Below are 13,489 nucleotides of genomic sequence, written 5' to 3' on the forward strand. Positions count from 1 at the left end.
CCTTATATTCAGTAAGAAATACTTTTCGGAAATAGTGCTTTAAAATCAATGTTAATTTTTTTTCATGCTAAATGGCTGTAAAATGAGATTGCTTTAAAAAATATATATATAAAGTGAAATCCTTTATGTCAGATGACCCTAAATCTCGCTAAGGAAAATTCCACCGCCCTTGTACTAATCAACAGACCGACTTTCTACTTAGCCATCAATTCGTCGCTAAAAGATATATTATTAATTTCACTGATAAAATCAAAACTCTGATAGGGAGGCTTGAAGTGGATCATTTAGCTAAATTGAGTACCGCTGATCCTCTAATTTGAGATAATGGGCCATAATGGGATATTAACCAAGGAATTTATGGGAGACCTTACCTGTATGGCACACTACATTGTATGGTCGGGCCAACACTACGTCATTCTCTCTGACCGTTGGTATATAATAAGTCTACAGTCGTTTCTATTATAAACAAGTAAAAAATGCTCCGAAGTTTCTTCGGCTCAATCGGGTTTTCTGTATAGCGTACAATACTGTATGAAACTCTCAGCCACGGTCCGTGAAACTCTCAGCCGCGGCCCATGAAACTTTAACCCAGTGCCAGACGTACGATCATGGCTAACTTTAACCTTAAATGAAATAAAAATTACTGAGGCTAGAGGGCTGCAATTTGGTATGTTTGATGATTGGAGGGTGGATGATCAACATATCAGTTTGCAGCTCCCTAGCCTCAGTAGTTTTTATGGTCTGATGGTGGACAGAAAAAGTGCGGATGGACAGACAAATGGACACTTCAATAGTTTTACTTTACAGAAGACTAAAAAAAACAATTCCGATATCTACGGCTCCATTTCAAAGTAGATTTGAAATTTTCCGTCTTTCTTTCGTTACCTGCACTTTCCTTAATCATATTGCTACTTTTTACAGTAAAAAACGAATTCCCAGAACATACGCCCTTCTGACTTTTCGACTGCGAGATTACTTTAAGAGTGGTGCCCTAAAGATAAATACGAAAAAAATGGCAGTCATCTAATTTGTCTCAACTTTTAAATCAGTGCACCTCTGCTGCGTGTAAGATCCACATAAACTAGCTAATACAGCCATACTTCTTATTTTGTCTTCTATATCTTGGTAATAATCTTTCATACTATATATATATATATATATATATATATATATATATATATATATATATATATATATATATATATATTCTTTTTTCTTTTAAAGCAAGTACACTGGCTAAGTTTAACATACGACCGATCATTTGATGAAACGGAAGCAAACTTAAGGCTTCTGGAATTACATGAAGGTAAAGATTTCCTGAAATCGCAATACATTGCAAGGACTAATCGAATAGTCCTTAAGAATGTTATTTAATTACGTCTTTACAGGAAAGTCAATGAAGAACGATCCTATTGTTTATGATGAAGCTGGCCCTGTGCCAGTACGTTCTCTTGCTAAGGGCAACCTTGCAATAAAAGCTTAAAGGAGTTCAAGTAAGAAATTGCAACAGAGCTTAAATGAGTCGAAAAGGGTAGCTGCAACAAGGCTGAGACGAGTCGGAGCAGGCAACTGCAACAGGACTAAAATGAATCCAGTTAGGTTACGAAAACGGGTCTGAAACCTGATTATGCATTTTTGACACTCAGAATGTCCTCATAACTTCTCAACTTCCTCGAACTTTTTTTTAGATATGATTATTTCCACAAGCCTTGAATCCCAGCGGGGAAAATCCGAAGAGGATTAATACGGCAAACATAAGTCCGAAAAAAAACGCTTCGAAGAGATATACTGTATTAAAAAAAAACATAGCAAGCTTACTATAGATACGCCAGGCTATGCTTTCGATAGGTTTCGTTTGGGGCATACTGCTAATACAAAGCTTTAATCACCAATAGATGAGCGACAGTGAATTTCCAGTCTCTCTCTGTGTTATTTAGTAAATGTGTCTTCCTTTTCCCCGTAAACGCTAAAGGATCAGCAGCACTAAAGCCGTTGGGTCCTGTCAGAACTCAACGATAATTTCTTTCCTTACCAGTACTAAATCTGCCGGTAGTTTTCTTTAAAAAAAATAATCATTTATATAAAACTGAGGTTCACTTTCATTAATAATTCCCTCAAATGCAAACTTTATCCATGATGCTTTTTAAGAAGAGTATCCAGTTTTTAGTTAACGTCATATCATTTAAGATTTTTCAGATGATGTGTTTTATACGACAGGCTCTACAAAAATTTACGACCACAGAACTGTAATGCGTAGCAATACCATCAAACTGTGCAATGAAAATCCACAATTTTATATAGTAAATATATAGCAAATATATTTTAACGTTAACACTGACGAGGAACACCGTTCAGGTGTTCGATAGTCTTTGTTTACTTTACATAGTAATATATTTACTATACAACTGTGGATTTTCATTACACAGGTTGTTTTTCACGAGACTGTGAATTTCTTAGCGATACCATCAAACGTAGTATGACAGTGAAAGTCCTTAACAGGTGTTGAGTTAGTGGACTTTAATTGGTGTTTTTTCCAAGCTTCGTCCTTGATGAATATTGCCCTAGACTAGACCCTCCTCATTAAGAACCCGTATAGTGGGTTGCATTGAAGGCTAGCAAAGAAAGGGGAAAAACAGGCCACTTGAGCACCCAGTTCAGAGAGAGGGATGATGAACAGATTTTAAAAAAGGTAAGGTGGCCTTGAGGCAGGTAAACACACAGGCAGGGGGCAGGTGGGAAGTGAAACACTGCCTGGTGTGGCTTCATTGCCCATTTCCTGAATTATATCATCATTCCGGTCGCTTTTCATTACTGCGACCAGGTCTTACGATAAGATTAACAACAACGTGACGAAGGGCTCTCATAAGATAGCTGTTATGTAGATTTCTATACAGCTTTTCCAGGGGATAATCCCTCAGGAATAAAAGAGAATATAGCTCCAAAAAAATCAATCGAAAGCAGTGAACGGATGGAAGAATATTATATTCATTCAATTTACTTGAGTCAAAATTTACAACTTTCTCCCACATACCGGAAGTTTTGAGAGAAGTGGAGCGGAAGCTATCGCAAAAATTATCTGGGTCAATAACTGGCAGACAATTAGCGATGATTGAAGTATCAGTTATTAAAAGGAAACAATCACGTGGCATATAAATTTTAACTGCACGAGAATTCTCAAACAATGCTTTGATTACGATTTCATGTTTGGTGAGATTTGTAACCCGATCAATTATAAAACGATCACTATCAACTCAGTAATTATAGATGTGTGACCTTATAAATTAGTCTTACGGTCCAAGTTCTGACTCAGAACGCAAGCGTTGGGTTACAGGGTAGACCCTTGATCTCAATATTGTGATTCCAAGTGTGATAGATGGTTGTATGAATAGAACACATCTGATTTTCCAATTATTACTGATTAGAAGTCATTATAGATAATGACCTTTTTATACTTGTCTCAGAGTTAGTGAAACTACCCTTCAATAGCAGATATAACTACTCTAACCATCGAGGTCCATAAGAAAGTATGGTACTGAAAGTGGTATATAGATAGGGACATATAAATCTATTATCATAAGCCGAAAATCACAGCAAATTCTGAAACATTACCCTGTACAGCACACACCCCCCCACAAAAAACTTCCTTGAAGAGTGAGATTGGACTGGAATATAAAATTTAGGCCAAAGGCCAAGCGCTGGGACCTATGAGGTCATTCCGCGCTGAAAGGGAAATAGAGAGTAAAAAGGTTTTAAAGGTGTAACAGGAGGAATGCCTCGCATTTGCACTATGAAACAATTATCTATCAAAGGTGGAAAAGTACGATGGAAGAAAGAGAATATGAACGGGGGTACAGCAAAGGAAACGAAAGGGTTTGCAGCTAGGAGCCGAAGGGGCGTTGTAAAGAACCTTAAGTAATGCCTACAATGCACCGCGTGAGGTGCACTGACGGTACTAACCCCCTACGGAGAGAGAATGAGATAATGATAGCAATTATCTTGTCATCACTACTAGTGTATCGTATCTGCTTGCTGGTATGTACCTAGGTGTGGAAGTTCGTTACACTGAGAACCAGATGCCAACGCGTTTGGTCGCCTTCATGAAAGAAATACAATTACTATTTCTGTTATTTGAGCCTCGTACCTATTCGGTAAAAGGGTGAATGTCTAAAGTTAACAAATGCAGCAAAAATCACATTTCACTACGAATGAAGGGTGAGTTGATTACGCCTTGCATTAAATTATTTTTGCCACCTTAAAAGCATACTAACAGAGCGAAAGCTAGGGATAAATACGTAAGTATATCGTATTCTACTGTCATGAATGATTCAATTGCTGCCCAAACTTGTAGTCGGTGCCAGAAGTCTAAATAGAAGAGGGTGGTAAATTAATAAAAAAAAAACAAAATTTATGTCGTTATCGTCATTTCTTGTGAATAGTGTGATTGTTTATTAACCTTGAAGTTCCAGTTTTGTGGACCTTTCTTCATTTCATCAATATAAAGGTAAGTATTTTAGCAACCTACATTGAACAGAAGGGTCATTCTATGTATTTACTAAAAGGTTTAAATCAACCAGATTCCCTTACCAGATCCCTTTCATATAGATTTTCTTTCTAAATGTAATAGCATGTACTGCATACCTTACATATTATGCACTATGTAGCAAATTCTGAGCGAAAACTGAAGCATACTTAAAGTCATCTTTTCTCCAGGTGGTCAAACCTTCTGACGCATAGTTCTCAGTGTAACAGACTTCCATATCTTAGTCTTTGTGGAGACAGTTTCCAATGAAGTTAGCGTATGCCATGACCATCAACAAAGCTCAAGGGCAAATATTCGACAAAGTTGGTGTCTACCTCCGCACCTGTCTTCACACATATGTCACCTGCTCTCGCGTTCGTCCATTTCATTCACTTCATGTTCAGGCTTTTTTTGAGAACTCGCAGCAAGGAAATATTGGAGACCATACTGTAACTGACAACATCGTTTTTAAAGAGGTCCTGTAGATATTTCTTTCTGATTTGGCCATGTTTATATATGTGTTTTCTTGCTCTGAATCTTCCATGTTTTATAATGAAATTAAATGTGTTGAGATTGAGATCTGTGAGTGGAAAATTCTTTCAAAAACTCTCTCAAAAACTTAGTGATACAACACATTATCAATGATAACAAGAATAATTATCATCATTATCTCTTTTCCTAATTAAAATTAACTCGTCATCGTCAAGTAGTTGATACTCTGTGTTTAGCATTAAACCGCTGAATTATTAACTAATTAATAATTTCATAACCGCAATTAGCATGTTCCTCATATGTATTGTAAAGACCTGATTCTATCCATCTTGAAAGTTATAATTTTAAGTAGTTATTTTTTCGGTAATATTAGTATCTAACCATGACTCTGAATTTGGTGAATGTATCACTAAAGCTAGTATAAAGCAAAGCATCTGTGAAAAAGGCCTTCGAACTTCACCACCTGGTATGTAAATTATTCCAGTAATGAATAGATGAAAGAGCTTTGAGACAGTCAAGAAGAAATAAAAGTTGTGACACTGTACTTTTAGGGATGGAAAAAGTACCCAACTGAGGAGTCACAAGAGGGTCAAAAGAGGGGTCCCAACTTTCATTCCGATGCATAAATTACAACAGAACTTTATAAATAATTTCAGTAATGAGCTTTCTCCTATAACTGTCTCGTATTTGTAAGCTTCCCCTGAGTCAATACGTGGGGACAGATAGGTACGTATGTATGTATGTATGTATGTATGTATGTATGTATATGTATATATATATATATATATATATATATATATATATATATATATATATATATATATATATATATACGAGTATATATATATTTGTGTATAAAATTGTTTATGATGACAAACGCCTATGTAAAATACAACTCACTTTCTATCTCTCTCTCTTTACCCTACCTCAACAAGACCTGTCTCTGCTACAACACATCAGGCATTCCTGAACTCAAAAAAGCGTTCCAGTAATCACTGTATCTAGACAGAGAGAGAGAGAGAGAGAGAGAGAGAGAGAGAGAGAGAGAGAGAGAGAGAGGTCTTCTCTTTAATTCAATACTTAGTCTTACACGTGTTCTTGATTGGTCAAAAGGATTCTGCTGGATTCCACAAATATTTGCACGTAAGAATTTGCTTTCGCTGTTGCTTCTACTAATCGGATCTATTTGTCAGTCCTTCTGCATGCATGGATTCACAACAGAAAACACGCAGCCATTTGAATTTGTAATGGGTCGTTAATCTGGCAATTCGTCCTTTCACAAGTAAGTAGGCGATCTTTGATGAGCTGAAAGCAAAAAAGTTCAAGGGCTTATTCGGGATTCATTTCTGGAATGGAATGGAATATAGAGTTCAGGCCAAAGGCCAAGCACTGGGACCTATGAGGTCATTCAGCGCTGGAAAGGGAATTGACGGTAGGTAGGTCTGAAAGATGTGACAGGAGGAAAACCTCGCAGTTGCACTATGAAGCAATTGTTAAGAGAGGGTGGATAGCAAGAAGGAAGAAAGATCATATGAATGGAGATACAGTTAAAGGAAGGAAAGAGAAGAGGCTGCAGCTAGGGGCCGAAGGCAACGCTGCAAAGAACCTCAGGTAATGCCTACAGTACACTCAGTCCGGTGCACTGACGGCACTACCCCCACCTACGGGGGATTCATTTCTCTGAAGAAATTTCAGATGGAAGTTCATATGGCCTTCGGATATTGCATCGGTGAGCTCCGAAAGAACCTGCTACGGCAAATGCTGTTCCTCTTCCTGTCTATTGTCAAGCTACATAAATCATTTCACTTTGTTCCGACAGTGTGACAGGAATGCAATCGTTTAACTCTTCTTTTAAATGGATATTTTAAACTGATTTAGATATTTTAAACTGTCTTATTTAAGTAACAGCCCGATATAATTGCAAAGGATCCATAGAACAAATGCTTCACTTTTGTCTAATACAGTAACGAGTTTTCTAAGAACTAAATAATATGCTTTTAGTCCAGGAAACAATATTGTTTATTTTTTCTTTTTTTTAGTTTTTCAAAGTACACATCTCGCATAAAATTTAATGAACCTAATGTTGTTCAAGGAAAGCTGAAGTACAGTATAACTTAGTTCATCATCTTTTTGGAATTTTGTCAGTATCAGGTAATATGAATGAACACAAACTCTCTCCCTTCGGAAAATGATATTCCTGTTGAGACATATGCTATGCTGTTTCAAGTTAACGAGATAGCTCAGTAGTTCATCATTCTCAAGACATACCATACATAATATGTATATATATATATATATATATATATATATATATATATATATATATATATATATATATATATATATATATATATATATATATATATATATGTGTAATATTTCAATAGCTTTTGATCAAACTAAGGGGGTTGGTGGTGAAGTGAGAAGTATCTCTGGAAAGAAGTGCTTATGATTAGTTACATCTTCCAAAGGACTTCAAGAGCAAAAACGAAAAGAAAAGAGGCCATGAATCTGAAATACCAAACCATGATGACCTCATACACAACACCATTTCCTCCACATTTGGCTTCCCAAAACCGCGTGTCTTTTGTTTTACGAGAAGTTGATTACATACTATTCCTTGTTCCGCAGTTGGCCTTTTCACCTTTGGTACTCAGATATGGTTAAAATTCACAGCATTTGCAGTTGTCGCTGGAGCTATTTGCTTGGGTATCGTTGCTATACGTGGCAAAATAACCTTGGACTTCGTGACGATTGCAGGATTTTTGAAGGTTTTATCTGGGTTTCAGGCTTTATAATAGCTTAATAATACGTTTACAGGGAAGTGGAGAATGTCCCATTCAAGATGTTAGTTAAAGTACGGCATCATGGGAAGCAAGGGTACCCTGTTCTAAACTTGGTAAAAATTTCACATAACTTTAAAATGTGTACAAATACTCATACATGAGTTACATGTGTTGTCCAAAGAGTGTCAGAGAATATAGTGACCCATGAGACTAAATTAAATTTTTAAAATGGAAATACTGGCTAATTTTTAGTGGGGACAGGCTGATTTTACATTTTTTACTAAATGTATGGGCTCATTTTATACTTTTTGATAAATGTATATGCTAATTTTACATTCTTTTAATTAGATAGACGTGTACGCTAATTTTACATTTTTTAAATTAGATGTATAGGCTAATTTAAATTTTTTTATTAGATGTATAGGCTAATTTTACATTTTTTAAAAATTAGATGTATAGGTTAATTTTTTATTTTTTTTAATTAGTTGTATAGGTCAATTTTAATTTTTTTTTAATTAGATGTATAGGCTAATTTTACATTATTTTTCATTAGATGTATAGGCTAATTTTACATTTTTTAAAGCGGATGTACTGTAAAGCATAAAAAAAGACGGAGAACGAACACAGACAGGGAAGCAAGGGAGGACAAGGCATCCATCTAGCTCGAGATGAATGCTTTCGGTCGTTCTCATTTGTCTGAAGAGCTATGAACGTGTCTTTTATGCAGCGAGAACGATATTAGCCGTTCCAGAAAAAAACTGGTTAGCGCTAAGTCAGTTTGGCATAAAAATAGGGTATAAACCGACTGAACGGAAAATGTTGATATTTAAGTTTGAACTCCATCATTATGGAAATTTCGTCGTAAATTACAAAACATTAGCATATCAGTGACGTATGGAATTACCTTATTCTATTCAGTTTGAGGTTGTTAACAGTAAAGTATTCAACTCGTAGCAATCATATATGCCATGCATACTTGTGTCTTCGTTATTTTCATGTTAACTTACAATGGTTAATGCATTTTCTGTAGCATTTATTTACGCACAAAAAGAAAGTTATTGCGCAAAACATAACCTTTGATTATGAACTTGGTGTTTTCCAGTAACACTTTCTGTTAAAAAAAGACAAATCCACGCATTATTGTATTTTGAAATGACACCAACAACAACAGTTTAGTCACAATAATATACCTAGGCACCCTCGAAGCCATGAGTAAAGTGATTACGTACTGACCAAACTTACGCCCTTTTATTCATGCTTAGAATTATTGCACTGATAAATTGAGCAGCCAGGACGGCACGAATTTTACAATAGATTCGTGTTGTTCTTCCCCGGAAGACTTTTATCAGGTCAGTTTTTTTTCATCAGTTAAGGGAGTTTTTATCAGGTCAGGTTTTTTTTATCAGGTTAGGGTTTTTTTTTTACTAGCTCAGGTTTTTTATCAGGTCAGGTTTTTTCAACAGGTCAGGGTTTTTCCCATCAGGTCTGGGTTTTTTTTTATCAGGTCAGGGTTTTTTTCAAGAGGTCAGGGTTTTTTTTAATCAGGTCAGCTTTTTTATCAGGTCAGGGTTTATTTTATCATGTCAGGGTTTTTCCCATCATTTCAGGTTTTTTTTTCAGGTTTTATCAGGTCGGTTTTTTTTATCAGGTCAAGATTTTTTTCAACAGGTCACGGTTTTTTTCATCAGACCAGGTTTTTTCATCAGGTCAGTTTTTTTATCAGGTCATTTTTAACAGGTCTTTTTTTCTTCATCAGCTCAGGTTTTTTTTTAAGGATGAAAGTGGAAGAATACGTTAGTTCACAACAGTTCATGAAGAAGATAATCTGGTCCTGATACGCATGTAAGACGCCATCTAAATTTCTAGGTATTAAAGATATGTAAAATCGTTGAAGAAAATGCCTTTGCAGATTCCTATATTCTAGGAATATATATATATATATATATATATATATATATATATATATATATATATATATATAAATTATATATATATATATATATATATATATATATATATATAATATATATACACATATATACATCTATACATACATATATATATATATATATATATATATATATATATATATATATATATATATATATATATATATATATATATAAATTATATATACATATATATTCGCCACGTGCCCGTCTACATTAAAACTAAAAATAAACCATTAAATTAAACACGATTACAGTTATTACGATTTTAATTACACACGCCGTAAGACCGCTCTTCGGATATGACGTTGTAAAACGAACAGTGGAGATAACGCATTCGTAACAAGAGCCATTTGTAATGGTAAATGGCATGTTCAAAAATTCATGGAGTATCCGAGAGAATTCATTACGGCGAACGCTTGCTAATTTTGGCCGAGATAGTCGGCCCGATACAGCCAGAGATAAAACGAGAGTTGAAATCTCCTCCTCCTCCTCCTCCCTCTCCTCCTCCTACTCTCCTCGCCCCCTCCCCCCGACAAAAGTTTTAAACGATCCTCTGCATATTTTCTCCCTTCGTTCGGTATCTCTTTTGTTCATTCGAGCATGTATTATATTTTGTAAAGACTGAGTAAAACCCACACATTACATTTTGACTACGAAATAAACGCAAAGTAAAACTACACTGAAATCCTGCACCCAAAAATATTCCTGATTTTTTCATTCATACGCAAAATTTATTCATACACAAAGTTCAAATCAGCTGCTCTGACTGCAATATTCTATAGAATAATTATTCTGCTTCAATTGGTTCTTTACGTTGTATCCAATTGAAATACAAAATATTCAACGTTTATCTTTTCTGTAATTCGAAAGAAAATTAAATGAGTCTGATAACTCTTTTTAATTCAAGTAAATCGAGAGAGAGAGAGAGAGAGAGAGAGAGAGAGAGAGAGAGAGAGAGAGAGAGAGAGAGAGAGATCCATATCTTGAATTGATGCGACGTTATATAAATATATATATATATATATATATATATATATATATATATATATATATATATATATATATATATATATTCGAAATAGCATGAAAAATTGTTGTCTATGAAACTGTCTGGGGTAAATAAAAGGATTCAACATTGGCTGGAAGAAAGGAAGTTTCGGTTAATGCATGGAAACGGTACTGCGGTTTTCTTTTCATAATACTCTGCATATTTACATAAGTTTTTCTTGAGCACACAAAACATTATGACTGCTCACTTTCTGGACCATTTAACCAAAAAATTATGAAACAAAACGCTGAAGTCCCATTGGGTTCCTTTGTATTATTATGATATTGTGTTGATTGAAACCAGGCATTTCATGAACTGCCTGAAATTTCGAGCAGATAGCAAATGCACTTAGGGACATATGATCCCACCCAGGGGCTGAGTTACTGTTTCGCCGTATTTAGTACTAGCCCCTGGGGGGAGGATCAAATGTTCCTAAGTGCATTTCGCTATCTGCCTGAAATTTCAGGCAGTTCGCGAAATGCCTGGTTTAGCTATCTGCCTGTAATTATATACGGCATAAAAGGCTACCCTAGACTTACGTATTTTGTTTTACTGTTGAACATTGAAGCGATACTTAGAATGAATAAATAAAGGCTACTATAAAAAAGTAGTTTTGAGTGAAATAGAATGACTGAGTGCTTAAAAGAAGGCCGGTGTAATAAAATATCTGGTTAACCAGTAATATAGGCCTAGCTCCACTGGTCCATGCTTCATGTTCTAGCGGTAAGCAATATTAAAGGTTAATGTTCAGTTTACCGACGTTGATATTCCTTTGTATCAGAATAGAATTATTTTCATATGCATGCAATGAAATTGTGCTTAGAATAAAGTATGAATGATAAGAAAAAATCGTGATTTGAACAGTTTGTGGGCGTAGATCTAATTATAGTCTAGGCTATATTTATCAGAACAAGTACAAAATGCGCCGAAGTTTCCTCCGTGCAATCGAGTTTTCTGTACAGCCACTACAGCGTATAATCAAGGCCACCGAAAACAGATCTATCTTTCGTTGGTCTCGGTATAATGCTCATGAGCCGTGGCCCATGAAACTTTAACCACGGCCCAGTGGTGGCCTATCCTATATCGTTGCCAGAACACGATTATGGCTAACTTTAACCTTAAATAAAATAAAAACTTGAGGGTAGAGGCTGCAATTTGGTATGTTTGATGATTGGAGGGTGGATGATCAACATACCAATTTGCAGCCCCTAGCTCAGCAGTTTTTAAGATCTGAGGGGGCAAGAAATGCGGACGGGAAAAGTGCGGACAGAAAGTGCGGACGGACAGACAAAGCTGGCACAACAGCTTTCTTTTCAGAAAACTAAAATTCATAATTGTTGAAAGCTCACAGTTCGTTTGTGTTTGATCTGTGTATACTGTTTGGTGCAAGCTCATCTTTCGTGTGCTGGTGTTGGTGTACTACCGACAAAATCGGCATGTTTATGATTTAAATAAGAAGAGGGGAGAGTTCTATGTATGTATGCACATTCAAATACGTTATCGAAGAAATTGTTTAATATTTATCACAATAAGCCAACGGTATCGGAAACGTGGTACCCGTGCGCATGCGCCACATCCGTTTGGACAAGTGAAATGAAACTGACTTTAACTGTAGGTGTTAAAGAGTGAAAGTGACAACTACTTTGACCATGTCAAGTCTTTGATGCCAACACTTACTGGGGAAAACGGATTGATGCCATTATGTTTACTCATACCCGCGCTCAAAACACACACACACACAAACAGACCCATTTATGGAGGACAGTTCAGGTCGCGTCGTACACCCACACAGAAAGATCATTAGCAGCGTGTTATACCCTTATACACTCCGCTATTTGTCTCTCACATATCCTCCTACTTCTTGAATATGAGGCCGATCCGTTCCAGTCATTATTCCATTTCATATGTCCGTCTTCCTCCCAACAGGTGAGAAAGATGTATTTTTCTAACAATCTATTGTCCTTCATTCTCTCCGCATGACCAAACCCCCTCAAAACTCTCTGATCCATCCAATGACTACTTTTATGCATATCCTCGTTACTTACTATTTCTATGTCTCACTCTGCAAATATGCTTGTATTAAGCCATTCCTTCATACATTCCAACTCTGGTTTCCCTAAATCGTCTTCTTCTCTCCCAAATCATTTGCATGCACCCAGCTACCGTCATCGTTTTACCTCTTCTCTAGAGCATCCTACTACCATCCGTTACATTTACCTTATAATATATTTGCAAACCAATAGTCACTATTCTTCCACTACCCTTACTCATCCACCAGCATCTTATGTCTTATCCAAGGCCTTTGTATCATTCAGTCCAAAAAAGATACTGAATAGCCAAAGGTCCACTTTGTGAGTAACCAGCCTTTCCCGTCTACAGATTCCACATCAGGGTTCACTTCCATCCTAAAAATGGTTTTATTTTCGTCAGATTCCCTCAGTATTATACATCCTTAGCACATGCCACAGTGCATCTTATCAGTTCTTTAAAGTGTTATATATATATATATATATATATATATATATATATATATATATATATATATATATATATATATATATAAATATTACACACACGCACACACACACACACACACACACACACACACACACACACATATATATATATATATATATATATATATATATATATATATATATACATAAAAAGATTTTAATTTCAATTGTCCATA

Source organism: Macrobrachium rosenbergii, chromosome 53 (genome assembly GCF_040412425.1).
Source record: "Macrobrachium rosenbergii isolate ZJJX-2024 chromosome 53, ASM4041242v1, whole genome shotgun sequence".
NCBI lineage: Eukaryota > Metazoa > Arthropoda > Malacostraca > Decapoda > Palaemonidae > Macrobrachium > Macrobrachium rosenbergii.